Source organism: Lemur catta, chromosome 22, assembly GCF_020740605.2.
Source record: "Lemur catta isolate mLemCat1 chromosome 22, mLemCat1.pri, whole genome shotgun sequence".
Classification (NCBI taxonomy): domain Eukaryota; kingdom Metazoa; phylum Chordata; class Mammalia; order Primates; family Lemuridae; genus Lemur; species Lemur catta.
Window position 1 is genome coordinate 17,384,979 of NC_059149.1, and position 15,697 is coordinate 17,400,675.

Consider the following 15,697-nt stretch of genomic DNA (forward strand, 5'->3'; position numbering starts at 1 on the left):
AATTAGATTTAGGCTTTTAACTTTGAAGTAACTCCATTCTCAGATCTTCTCATGTGATAGGAATAAAAAGATTAGCCATTAAAGCAATTTTGAAGGAGGCTAAGAAGTCTCTTGCTCACTCATAGGTTATCAACACCAAGAGATAAAACAACACAGACAGTCCGTGGATACCACTTACAGTAAGACTGCAAGCGTGAGACACCTGTTGGCGAGCTCTGCTGCACATACACAGCAGGGGAAAAAGGAAAAATCTTTAAGGAAAAATAAATTTGCCAGAAACACAGCAGGAGAGCTTAATAGGGCAAGCAGAAAGCCCACACTATTTTAAACAGTAAGGAGCAACAGGAAAACATGTTTGGAAAAAGATAGTAAGAAAAAGTATCTGAGAAAGAAGAAGGGATGTTGACTTTTATTCTAACACCAGGCAGAAAAACCTAATGAGAACAAGGATGATAGATTCTGTAACCCTCATCCTAAACTGGAAAACAGCATCGGTTATGAAAGATCATAAATTTTGAAATATTTACTCTATTGAAAGTCATTGTTTTTTTCCCCCCTTTGACAAGCTTCGTTACATTTTACCAGATTTATTTCAATTACGTGTACTGTATCACATTTGTTTTGATGTAAAATTTTCTAATGTATAATTGTACTGAACTCATGAGAATTTGTTCCATTTGGGTTATCTCAGTTGTGGAGATGAAGACAGAAGAGAACCATAATGAATATGTTTTAATTTAAAATGTACAGCTTTAAATGGTAAAACAGAGGTGACCTTGTGGAGATCAACAAAATCTAGCCCAAACAAGGTTTTGTTCCTAGCATTCCAAAATATCAACTATCTAGATTAAAAAAAAAAAAAAAAAAGAAAAGCAGTTGGCCTGATAATTAGACTTCAACTCTCTGGAATCATTTAGATTTTAAAAGAGGAAAATAAATAAGTCTCACTAATAATGTAATGAGTAGAGGCAGATAAGAAACAGAGAGCATCCCAGCTTCTGATGATATAAAGAGGAAGTAAAAAGAAGTCTGAACGGTCATAATGCAGTGGGGCCAGTGGGAGCACATCTCTCCTTCAGTGCTGAGGGGTACATGTCCTGCTCAGGCCAGACCCTGATCCTCTGACTCTCCTGCTGTAGGATCTTAGTAGAGACCATACAGGAGAACATGCCCCTAGGGAGAGGTGAATATTTGTCCCATCATACTTACAACCTTGGCCAGGCACACTTGTAGTAAGAGAATAATCTGCGTTTCCACCAAAGGCAGAAAAGGAAACGGACTGATGCCACTCTCTTCTTTTGTTTTACATACCATGATCAGCCTCCTTTCGGTTTTGGTTTTAAGAAACTAAATAAGAGAACTGGCTGTTCTTGATAGCTAAGAAAAATTTGCAAGATATATATGTTATACTCTTTTCTGTTGCTCTGTGATTGTTTCTCATGTTAGCTCACAATAAGATTATAAACTCCTTTGCTTGCAATTCTTTTATGGTCACCCTACCATGAAACACAGACTTAGGCACACTGTAAACAAAAAATAGAGATTAAAATTCACGTTTATTGATTGCCTACTCCCTGCCACACATTTTCCTGGAGGATTTGTTTTGTAATGCAGCTGAAATTGAAATGATTTTCATTATAACTAAAAAAAGGAGTTTTTGAGGAATCACTATAGTGCTGTTTAATATATTGTTGCATACATGGGCTTCATTAGATAATTCAGTAAATATCTGTTGACTGTATGGAGGGATGAATTCACGTAGAAAGAATATAATTCAGATAATTGGAAAAATATTTAGGGGCGTGGTAAGAGTGAGTGTAATTATGTCTGATTGAAAATATTACATGGTCATAGACATTTTTTTTTCATTTGGGAATTGGAAAAGCTATAGCTATTTCATGTCATTGATTGAACAAGGTGATATCACAGGGCTGGTAGTGGAAGCATTTTGAGACAATGATCTTTGAAAACATATCTCTAATTCTAATTTCAAATGTAAGCCCCAGGTCTGAATTAGTAGTACTCTAAATTAGGAGCCTTCTCCTAATTAAATATAATATATGAAGTTGAACTATTTAATCATCAAGGTGTCACTGATTCTATTGGTAGAGGCATAGCATTTTAAGTTGTTACAGCTTAAAATCTAATAATTTTATTGATCCTTAGATCCTATATCCTTTTTGGGCAGCAAATTGCTCCATCATTCTTTATTTTTCATACTTTTCACATATATCTATCTGTATTGTCCTCCTTGTTAGCATTCTGTTTCAGGATTTATCATGTTATAGCAAAAATATTTTACAGGTTTCCAACCTTGGCCTTATTTCCTGCAATTTTTGTGAAACCATGGATAAGTCAAAAATTCATGTTACTTTTTAATGTGAGTTCCATTTTGGAGCCAATGCAGTGCAGACAGCTCAAAATATCAAGGAAGTGTTTGGGAAGGATGTGGCTAATTGAACGCACAGTCTGTCAGTGGTTTAAAAAGTTCCATTCTGGTGATTTTTTTAATCTTGAAAATGAGCCACGTGGGCAACCTGAGACCAAGGTGGATAATGATGAGCTGAAAGCTGTAGTGGAAGCAAATCAATCTCGACTTATGTGTGAGTTAGCAGCAAGGTTTGATGTTCCTATGCCAACAATATTGGACCATTTGAAACAAATGGGCAAGGTAAAGAAGCTGGATAGATGGGTATCATATGAATTAAATGAGCTTCAGAAGAGCAATCATCTTGGAGCTTGCCTTTCTTTGCTGTCATGATGTAAAGGCAAACCATTTCTAAACTATATTGTTATGTGTTCCAATAAATGGCTTCTTTTTGACAATCACAAGTGTTCAGCACAGTGGTTGGATAAAGATGAAGTGCCAAAACACAGTCCAAAGCTGAATATTCATCCAAAAAAGCTAATGGTGCTTGTTTGGTGATCCAGCGCTGGTGTTACCCACTATAGCTTCATGAAACTTGATCAATCGATTACAGCGGATGCCTACTGCAATCAGTTGGATGAAATAATGAGGATGCTTACAATTAAGCAGCCAAAATGGGTCAACAGAAGCAGGCCAATCCTCTTGCAAGACAATGCTTGACCACATGTCACACAAACAATGCTGCTGAAACTACAGAGGCTAGACTTGGAAACTCTGTCATCCACGGTATTCACCAGACCTTGCACCAACTGATTACTACTTCTTGCAGGCTTTAGACCACTTCCTGCAAAGAAAAATATTCACTTCTCAACAAGCTGTGGCAAATGCCTTCCATGATTTCATTGCCATTCGCTCTCCAGGCTTCTTTGCTGCTGGCATAAACAAGCTACTGTTAAGATGGCAAAACTGTATCGATAGTTTAGGTGCATACTTTGAGATATAATAAACTTTTGATTCGAAATCAGACATTTCATATTTAATTATCAAATAAATATCATCATGTTTATTCTTATGTTAAACAAAAGTTGGATTAACATTTTCACTCATAAGGCACTTCTAGAAGCTATGAATAGAGCAGTGATGTCAGCAAACAAAAAATCCACGTCAAGAAAAAAATAAATGCAGCATATAGTAAGTGAGATAGTGATGAGGAGCTAAATAATGCCAAGGAAAGAGGATAATGAAAATGTGTGTTGCAATTTAGATAGGGTAGCATTTTAAGCCCTCATTGAAAACCCAAGCTTGGAGTAAAATTCAGGAGGAAATGAGTAAGGAAGCTATGTGGGCATCCATCAGGGCCAAGAGCATTTTAAATTGAGGGAAAAGTACTTGTTCTGGATCTAGTGGAAAGGCAGGTGTAGCTATAGCAGAGCAATCAAACGTGTACATGAGGTTAGAGAAGTGAGGAGAAGCAGGATCCCATGGGGCACTGGAAAGTTTGTTTTATATTCAACATTATTTTTTTCAACCAGGCCTTCCTTAATTGCCTCTTATAAAATAGCATAGCAACCCTCTCTCCGTCCGTCATTATTTCCCTCTTCTTAATTCATTTTTTTCATAGTATTTATCTTCACCTAGCATTAAAGTAAATATCCATGTGTTTATTTTCTGTCACTTCCATGAACATAGAAGCCAAGTGAGGGCAGGGACTTTGGGTAGTTTACTGCTATAGCTCCCTCAAGTAGAAAAAGTAGATGCTCAATAACATTTATTGAATAAACAAATTATTTTGTAGCATCTATTATATTTGTTCAATGAGGTAGTTAGGCACTAAGCAAGTATTCAATAAGATCTGATTGAGTTAATTTGCCATTTCTCCCTCATTTTTGAGGTGTGTCTTCTTCAACAGGAATATAAGGTGTGATCGTCAGAGGATGGGATTCATGAAGTCATAAATTTCCACATTCTTCATACCAAATAATTTTTATGTTCACCCTAAGCATTTATTTGTTCTGAGTTGTTTCCTTACTCAAGGGTAAATTCATCTACTTTAGAAACTTATACAAAGATTAAAGGAAATAATGTATAATAGCTTATTCAAAATATAAATAAGTATTGGTACATAAAGATTTTCCTTTTTCACTCCATCATATGTCAGTAAATATATTTTCTATGAAACATTGTATAATATTTAGAATTTCTAAAAAAGTTTATAGTTTTGCTATTTCTGATTTTTAAAAATTTAAATCAGGTAATAAAGTGCTGAAAAATACCTACATCAGAATTTGGGAGTATAATATAACTATGTATTAAATTGTTTGTAGATAACAAATAAAAAATATACAATTTGAATAAAAATATGCAATTTGAATAACATAAGAGGATATATCTCATAGAACCCACTTTTGATCCTGACTGGCCTCTCAACTATTTCCATGAGCTTTTAAAGAATTGTATTTTATTTTGATTCAATAGTTTGCAATTGAAAATAACTCTTGGTTAATATATTTGAAATGGATAGAAGTGATAAGAAGTGATTAAAAATGTTTATGCCAAAAACAAGATTTTACTGTAACTAAACCAAGAAATCACTGTTTTTAGGACCCTGGTCCACCTGGGACAGGAAATTAGCTGACTGCACAGATCTGGCTGTGGTATTCCCATCTGATCATCCCTGTTGCTACTCTGTGTGGTGCCCAGGGCGCTTTTTCCAAAGTTTTGCATAGAAGACTTGATTCCAAACTCTTCAATGTATAAGTGAGAGAATTTAGAATCAATTCTTTCTATTGTATTTTTAAAAATTACTTATTTGTAAAAGTGAATTTTCTCCAGTGACCTAGAGCTATATATTCCAGGTCACAATACTTAATTTTGGCTTCTACTTGGTGATCTGAAAAGGCCTTGACCATAATATAAATTGATGACCTTTGTACACTGCATTCAACTGGTTTAAAAGTACCAATCTTACAATCAAGAAACAGCACAAATATTGAGGGAGTTTGACTAGATGCACATAAAACAAAATTTTTTAGAAGTATGCCAGTTGCTGATTCTGAGAATAACTGAAAATATGAACAGCCAATGTGATCCTTGATATTTATTTGTTATTCATTTATGTATTTTATTTATATTATTTACTTGCACATTACTAGAAAGGGTAGCTTGGAATGAATAGAAGAGGAAATAATAATAAATATTACCTATTTGTTGGAAACACAAAATCTAATTTGAAGAGTGGAAATTCACATATTGAAATTCATTTGAAACAGCATATGGATTTCAGGATGAATTAAAAAGCAATTATTCACTAGATCATTTTGATGATACATTATTAAGATGAAATTGCATTAATGCATGTTCTGATACTACCTATAGCATTTTGCGTTCTAACAGTATTTTACTGTTCCCTACTAGATACGTTAATGCCAAGCTTACATTTTTTCATATTCCTGAACTAAAAGATTAAGTGTTCCTATTTAAACTGAAAATGAAGTAATTTATTTTTACTCACATCCACCCAAATAGAGAATTAACAATAATAGTAATATTAACAGCAAAAGATCACATGAGATTACCATGTGCCAGATACTAATGCCACACAGGTGGTAACTCATTTAATCCTCACCCAACCCAGAAAGGGAAGCTATTATAATTATGATCATTATTATTCTTTTTTATAAGGTAAGAAAAATGAGACTCTGAGAGGTTAAGAAATTTTTCCAAGAGTTAATAGGGGCAGAACTGGTAGGGGCAGAAGAGATAAGAGCCTTTTGATTCTGGAACTCACTTTCTCAGTCAGACCCTACACAGCCTGTGGGAAAAACAGTAAGCCAGCTCCTTGCATAGAGTATTCCCTTCATGCATCGACACCACTCAGTAAAAGTGGGTATCACAAATTGTCTTTTAGCAATTAACAATCTGAAGCCCCAAAACTTTAACACACTCAAAGTCCTTTGATATGGGTGTTATTGTTAATGTTTTTGATTCCTTAACTATACCACACTACTTCCCCAGCAAATATTTACTAGATAACTACTACATACAAAACATTTTAAATACTACAATATATACTATATTGTCTCCAATTTTCAGGAGTTACAGAGCTAGTATCCATAAATAAATATACAAATTATTATGATTTGTGTTTCCCCAAAGGTGAAATTTGTACTGCTGGTAATAAGAAAATTATTTTAAATGGTAAGTGTAATAAATCTAGATAGCAAATAGGCACAAAATGAAACAGCTTTGATTCACATAAAGTGATATCTATTCCCTTTTATATTTTCTTCCAAGCTTTCTTAGCTTTCTTAGCAAGTTTTTTTTTGTGTGTGTGCTATTAAGTACATTACTAATTTCTCTTACCTTCCCCCCCCCTCACAAAAAAGCTATTAGAGAAAATTTCAGCGAACCAGTATCATTCTATTTGGAATATAATAACTTTTTAAACTGTCATTTTATTTCTCTTTCCTGGTACCTTAAGGCAGGTAAAACATTCCCAATCTACTGCATTGGCATACAATTTTCTTTAAAAATTACATTTACTTAAATATTAATGGAAGTAGTGAGTTAATCTGAAGAAAAATAACAACTAGTATAAGTGGTATATGCATATGGGGAAAATCATGAAGCTTGTAGGAATTGATTAATGTTTGGCAAACACTATAAATAAGAAATGGAAGAATTTTCTAATTTGGCTGTCAGGAAATTAAGTGTTCTAACTCTAAGAAGGTGAGTTATCTTAAACTGTAGGATGCAGTTAGGCACTGTATGCCCATAAGGAAATTTACACTGAGGATACATGCATACACTGTAGGGAGGACTAGAAGGATGCTTAGTTTTTGAAACTCCAGGGAGCCGTGGATTCCCTAACAGCTGTCCAAGCACTTTTGATAATCTCCGTGTGAGTAATAGATGCTCTAGGAATTTGATGAAGGGAATGATCACTCTCTGGGTAGGTGATCAGGTGGCTTCACAGAAGCGTTGATACAGGCTTCATATAACATTTAAGATTATAATAAATAAAGAATAAACCAAAATGGTGGTATTGGGGCTCAGAAAACAACACCCCAAAATGAAGGCCTCAGAAGCAAAGTTTCACTCTGACCTTCCCCTGCCCTCCTGTCTCTTGTCCCTCCTTCTCCCCCAAGGCTAGCCACATAAACTAGAATTCCTCTTCCCCAAAGTGGGTCATAAAAACCAGAACTCCTTTTCCCTAAAGCCATATATCCTAAAAAGATTACTCTAACTTTCTCCCACCTTTGTGAGTAACAGCCGGCCATAAAGAAATTACAACCCTCATTCCAGAGGGGTTCTACCCCACACCAGGGAAGAATAAACACTACAACAGAGAGGCCAAGAAGAATCTGAACAGGTAGGCCTTGCTAGGTTTCCCCACTCAGTCTATTACCATCATCTCATACCCTTTTTGTCCAATCACATTTCTACATGGCTGTCCTTGCTTCATCAAACCTAAGCATAAAATCAGACAGCTTGCCCTATATCTTTGGGTCTTTAATATGAAGGCTCCCATGTCACATAAAACTATGATCAAAGAAATTTGTTATGCTTTTATTTTGCTAACCTATTTTTTGTTATAGGGAATTCGGCCATGACCCTTATGATGGGGAGGAAGGAAGCACCCCTTTTCTCCCCTTACAGAGGCCTTTCACGCAAAGAAAAAGCAAGAAAACAGGATTGCAGAATTCGTAAAGTAGATTTGGAGAAATGGAGCAACACACACAAAAATAATGAAATAACTCTTTAAGAATAAACATATAAAATACATGAGAAGAAATGAAAACAACCAAAATTATTTTATAATAAAAGTATGATTTTCAATAAAAGAGGATCATTTGTGGCTATATTCACAGAAAATAATTTTGTTTTCTCAGAATATGGTGGCACCCTTATCATCCCATTGAATTATTTTTCTAATTTTGAATTACAGTAAATTAATTTTCTGCTTCAAAATGAAAATACATTTATATTTTTTAGTAAAGGACAGAGAATAAACAATTTTGAAAGAGTAAGATCACTGTTTATCTTACCAGGTGTCAAGATTTGTAATAAAATCTATGTTCTAACAAATATTGATGATTTAGGGATAGATAAATAGAGCACTGGGATATAATAGAGATTCCAGATAGACCTATATGTATAGTTAATTTGAATTGACTGAAAATACCTCATGTTGGAACAAATAAGGTGAAATCAGAATTCTCAAAAACTGCTTGTAACATAAGAATCGGTACCACCACTTTGGAGAGAAATAAGGAAAATATCTGTTAAGCTGAAAATATGCATACCATATATCCCAAACTCTCTCTCTCTTTCTCTCTCTCTCTCTCTATATATATACCCCAGCACTTATTAAGAAAAAAACATGTTCAAGGATATTTCTGTAATAGTAAAATGTTGTGGAAAACATAATAGAGAAACATATACATTTTGGTATATTTAAAGAGTAGAATAGCACAGAGCAATTAAAATGAATTATATTTATATGTATTGACAGTTATAGATCACAATAAGTATGTTAAGTGGCATAACAAGTAATAACCTACCAACATATACACATACATGTTGATCTATACACACATAAATTATGCTTACATGCATAAGCAGTGCAAATATAAAAGCAGTGCAAAAATAAATGTATTTCAGAACATTAATTTCTCTCTGTTTGTTAACTTGGACATAAAATTTGTGCTCTAGGTACCTTTCCTGCAAAATGAGAGCAATGAAAATCTGCCAGGATTTGTAGTGGGCTGTCTATGTCTGTATATTGAAAACATAGACAATGTAAAGTGAGAACTGTGTGAGAGTAAAAATAGTGAGAGGTCAATATTGTTTATCATCGCTTCATGAAGAAAATCCATTCTGATCTGAGCCTTCTAAAAGGAAAAGAAAACTGAATTTTGGAATCAAGCCAAGAAGTGGGAGGACCCAGGTCTGAATAACAAGGGGAATCACGCATTGTAATGAAGTAATATGTAGTGGGGGTAAGATTTAGAGAAAAGTTGGATAAATTAATGTAGAATGAAACATTTATTCTTCAGCTACATAAGAAAAATGGCAAAATTGAACTTGGATGAAATTCTTCTAAGAATTGATTTTATATCTCTGATACAAAGATTCCAACAGGCAGTCTGGAAACAGTGACCTGGAGACATTCGCTTAAAGTCATAGGCATTTTTTCATGCACCTGCTCTTTACAATCTTTTTAATCTAACATATGAGACAGGAATAAGACACAGATCCTTGCAACTTCTTTGGATGGAACTCAACATCAGTAGAAGAAGCATTGTATTTTAAACAAGAGCAGATGCACACACCAAGAGTGTGGTGGCTGTAGCTGTTCAACACGAGTCATCCTTCCCTACTTTTAAGTTTAGTAATACAAATAAGAGAGCACTACAGTCCTCTCATTGTAAGAAGATGTGAAGGATGGAAAATGAGGAATCATTCATGCTCATTTGATTACTCATGAGGATGTTCATTTAAAGCATTTTCACCAAAAAAGCACTCCATGAAACTAAGTAATGAGGTTTTTCATAATTTATATTTACTATATTAAAAATATCTAAAATGTACATTTCTTGACTAAGATTTTCCAATTCCCAAAGGAGATATTTAAATGAGGACTATATTACTAAACTAATACTAATAAACATGTAAACCATGTTAAGTGGACTTGAGAAATAGTCATTAATTGAACAAATAAGCCTAATCATGCTATATGGATGTAGTACACACTCAATAACAATAGGAAAATTTACTAAAGCAACTTATTAATATTTCCTCACTCTAATACATGTATATCATATATATTTCAATTTTTACTTGATCTCACTTATCTTCAACATTATCAAATTAACCCCACAAGTAATTATTTTATATAAATTTAAATAAGAAGGAAATAGAAAAACATACCATTTTCAATAATAAATTGGAAAGACAGTCAACATTCACCCTTCCCATCTGCTCACAATACAGTAATCTACACATGGTTTTATCTGAATTTTATGAATACATTGAAATTCTGTGTCCATTGCAATCAATCAGGACATGTTTTGCTGACTGGTCATATTTTATTTACTTATTTACAGGGCCAAACAGAGGCTGACCCATGTAAATGCTAAATAAACACTTACTGAGTAAATGAGGAAATGGATGGAAGAGTATAATCATTCTTAATGTTCTGTTCCTAATTTCAGCAGAATGACCTTAGCATGCACTGTGATATAGTGAACTCTGCAGTACACAGGGGGCCAGGAAATGATGGCAGACTTTCACACAGGCCTTGCATACTTTTCCTTACACTCCACCATGAGTATCAATATCTGTTTTATCAAATTTTGGGGAGGGCCAACATATAATTTTGTAAATACACACATATTTTGGTAATAGAAAGAGAAATGACAAGGGACTGATGAAAATAAAACTCATCTAGAGCCATCACGACTGAACCAGGTGTCAAGTTGTGTCTAGACACTGTCTTTTGTGCACCCTTTTCCCAAGTCACACTTAGGCCTCCTCAGCCTCCCCTACCAGTTAGCCACAGACCAGCCAGTTTCAGAGTACAGGCTCTCCCCTGCCCCACTCCTGTAGTTCTCCCAACTGCTCCCTGGGTTGGGTGCTGGCTGTAATTTGGCCTCACATTTTCTCTGACCACATGACTAAATAACATATCAGAATTCTTCTATCAATAGAATTTCAAAAGAGATTATATATTATTGCTCCACTCAAAAGTAGCTCGGAACACTTCTAAAAAGTGAATACAATTTAATTAGAGTTAAGATTAATATGTATGAGTGTCAAAATGGTTGATGAATTCTAGGAGACACTCTGAGGTCCATTTTACAAAATTCAATAATGAATAAGGAGGTAGATGAGTTGTAATTTTCATGAATTGCTTTAAAATGATTCATGAATAAAGGAGAATAAAATTTGGATTCATTAGTCCATACAAGAAAAATCGCGGTGCATAAGGGTCTAGCATAGTCATTAAGGCTTTGTCTCTCTGTATACAAATGGGATATGTGAAACTTAACCTTTACTAAATAATTTCTGATTTTTGAATTTATCACTATTTAATTCATTGTAATTGTTGAAAATCTGTGATTTTTTTGCATAGATCACTTTTATTCTACTATTTACTTTGGGATCTATGAAGGATATATTATCTACATTTTGAAAAAGTTATTAGATTTAATATCCACAATTAAACGTTCTTTGCCCCTATCCCTACCTCTAGCAATATCATTATTTACACATAGCAAGCTCACAGTAAACATTTAAATAATTAATTTTGGTTTACTTCCCAGCAACAGAAAAGAGCAAAGAAAGAGCAAAGAAAGTACTTAGATTTTAGGCCAACTTCTCATTTTTTATTTATACTCTATTAGCTAAAATGATAACAACTAGTATTACCAAAGTGATCTCAAGTGTGGAATACTTCATTAAATAAGTCATTCCATCAATATACAAAGGAACAAATGTGTTTAAATATTTATGAAATACAAACTGAAATGGCACATGCAGGTAAATTAGCAAAACAGAGACCCTGACCACATGTTCTCATCTTCCTTTCTAATTCAATCATGAACCAATGACCCACATTCGATACACTTAATACTCCTTCTATCAAGCCTCGTAACTTGCACAGCTTTTTCTGAATCAAGTGAAGTAGTATCAGTCCCTTAAATTGGGTTGAGACAGAAATACTTCACTGATTCTTTACATTATTAAAGTTAGTGAAACTTTTGGGAAATTATATCAAGTATGGCAGCATGGGAATATGCAGATTTGGGGAACAATATATTTCTAACAATTACTTATTTATTACTTTCACATCCTATGTCTTCAGTTTTGTTAAATTACCCCCCTATTCTCTCCTTTGAGGCATTTTGTTTAATGAGGATTTGGGGCAAAGAAAATTAGTTGAGGCTTAGGGAGTGGCTATACAATGGCATATGATACTGCAATAAATGCATGGATTCTATGTCCATAGGAATCATAATATTTTTCTCTTGATTTCTTTTTGTATATCTAGATTAAGCATGGTTCCGCATTTAGATAAACAGACTGAAAAGTCATTTTGAGTTCCCCTGAGTCTAAGCAGATGTGATATGTACCAGAGAGTGCTATGGTCTGTGATTAGTATTTTTGTTCTAGGAAGTTCTGTGGTTGTCTGCTGAAATGATTTAAGGAGCAGTTAACCATGAGTGGTTTTGAAGTACTGCAGGTCCGTTTGGCTGAAGGTTTATTCATGCATAGCCCATTTTACCGCTTCCAAACACAAAGACAGAATGAAGAAAAGGTCCTAGAGAAAGACAGACTTAATAAAAAATCACAAATGCAGAATGCTCAGTTAAGCTGTGGAAGGAAAAGTCAAGAGCAGTCAAATATTGAGAAGGGTAAACATTAAAACAAGAATATACACAGGAATTATTTTGAAAATAGAAATCTTATCCATCATAATAATTATGAATATCAATACTAACATCAATAGAATTAAGTACTATTTTCTATTATGATTTTTCACTTATGTGAAAAAATTTCAAGAAAATGTTTGTACCCCCATAGTATCCTGAAATAAAAAAAAAGAAAAGAAAACCATTTTGGAAATTTAAGTTGATAATAATTTAAATAGAAGGGTTCTAATAATAGAAATCTTTAAAAACACTAACAGTTACACTTTCTAGTTAAACTTTAATTTTTATTAAAGATTGTAAGCCTACTTAGTATATTGAAATCCTTATGATAATTATCTAAAGAAAAACACTAAGGGAAATACTTAGAGTATAATATTAGTATAAATAAATAAATAAACAAATAAACAAAATAACAAACAAATGGTAGTAGAAATAAGACCATATTTACATGGAGAAAAAAATTGAGTAGTAGTACAACTTGATTTCTTAGAAATCAGAGTTACATTTATCAATAAATGGATGAGAATAAAATAATGAAGGTTTTTAAAAAGTTTGAAAAAATGTTTGGTAAATAATTTTTTTATGGTTCTTTAATTTACAAGTAAATGCTTTTACTGAAGCTGTAAGAGCTGTTCAGCACAAGGATGGCAAATGGATTACAGCATATGTGCCTATTCTGATCAATTTGTAGTAGCGACCTGGAAAGAGGGATGGAGAAGGCTTCTCCCAGTCTCCAGGGGAAGGAGCACCATGATTGATTTGGGCTGACCCATTCAAGCACAATGTGCTCATATTTATAATCCTTTATGTCTTTAAAAGGATAAGTAAATAGAATATCAACACAGTAATTTCAATGGTAGATGTCTTTCGTGGCCAGGCATGGTGGCTCATGCCTGTAATCCTGCTACTCTGGGAGGCTGAGGCAGGTGGATCTCTTGAGCTCAGGAGTTCCAGACCAGCCTGAGCAAGGGGAGACCCTGTCTCTCCAAAAATCTAAAAATTAACCAGGCATGGTGGTGTGTGCCTGTAGTCCCAGTTACACTCTGGAAAGCTGAAGCAGGAGGATCGCTTGAGCCCAGGAGTGTGAGGTTGCAATAAGCTATGATGATGACACTGTACTCTACCCAGGGTGACAGAGTGAGACTCTGTCTTAAAAAAAAAAAAAAAAAAGAGTAAATGCCTCTCTTGAGAAGCATGGCTACTGCTCCACACCAACACAAGTACCCTGTGAGATACTTTATGACTTTGCCTCACCCAAGCGAGGATTAGAGGCATGCCCTTCCCCTCTACAACGCGCACTGCATCCATTAGTTGTGAGTTTACCTGCTCCAACTCCCTAATCAGATGGGAACAGAACAAAATAAACTTTGATTTTTATTATTCCTTTATATTACAACTGAGGGAGCAATTCTTAAAGATAGGCATAATCATTAAATACTTAATATATGCAGCCTGGTAATATATATTTTATATACATGTCATAAAAAATTTTCTCATTGCATAATGAGATTTACACAATTGCTAAATGGTGATAGAGTTCAAATCAAGCTTTAACAGAGGATATAGCCAAATTTTAAAAAATCTCATAGCCTTTCTCCATATCCTCACTTTAATAAAAACAAACTTTCATACTTAAAAAAACAACAAAAACTATTATACCAGGCATGCCATGAATATGTTGAAATTACTTACACTTGCATTTGGAGTTAAAAAAAAAAAAGAAACAACAGCAAGGATGGAGGTAAAAGCAATCTATGCTAAGTTTATAAATCCAGAAGACTTTCAAAATATTGAACAGGGAATTCATCAGTTTCACTTCTGATAATTGCCGCAAGAGCAGGCCTTTTAGTTACTTAGCATTGTGGACAAATCTATTTTAGTATATGTCAACAACTTGTTTATCTCTTCTTATTAACTTTTTAACAGCACATGCCATTTTAATTAGCCACAGAGTGACAGTCTTATAGTAGTGAATCTTAAATCTTGTAGCCATCAATAGAATAGATGCATCCAATCTAATAGGAAGCAGAGCCAATACTTCATCTCTATTTTATTAATTTGGTAATGTCTTAGGTCACTGATTTTAAATGATATTAAATCCCAAGTATATTCTATAAATCAATAAAATTAAACTGACCAAAAAAACTTTCTTTTTTACCTGACCAGCACAATAAATATTAAAATAATTCAGCAATTTAGTTTTTCTAAAGATGGTGAATTCAAATTGTTCCAGGTGTTTTAGTAAGGATTTTGTGTCTGGGTTATCATAACAAATTGGAATATGATAAAACTTTTCAGGAACGGCCATCAGTTACTCAGAAGAGAAGAAATTGCCTCATCCATCTCCTAAAAGCCCTAGTCTATCTTGAGCATAGTGGATTTGCATAAACCTAAGATTTCAGGAAATGGTATACCTAATTTAATGTTGCCAAGAAAGCATTGGTGAGCACAATCAATAAGGAAGTTCGTTGAATCAATGCCACCAAGAGATTTCAAAGTTTATAATATAGGTAAATCTATCATGTTTAAAATTGGAGATACAGAAACTTTGATTTACTTCTTTATTCAATGAATAATTTTATAAGAATAGTAGACATTAATGATAAATTAGTCCACTAATTAAAAGTTTGTGCTAGAACATTTTTTGTCATACAAATACCAAAGGCTAGGAAAATACATAAATAAAGGGATTTTAAAAAGAGAAAATGGAAAAAGAAAGGAAGACAGCAGACAAGAAGAAAGTTAGGAAGGAGGGAGGAAGATAATAGAAGAAATGTTTCATCTCTCTGAATTATGACTTCCTCATAAAATTTCAACAGAAAATGTGGTCCATGAGTTTATTAGATTGACAGTAAAGGCTGTTTTTTTAAAAGACTTACAATAACATGGAATT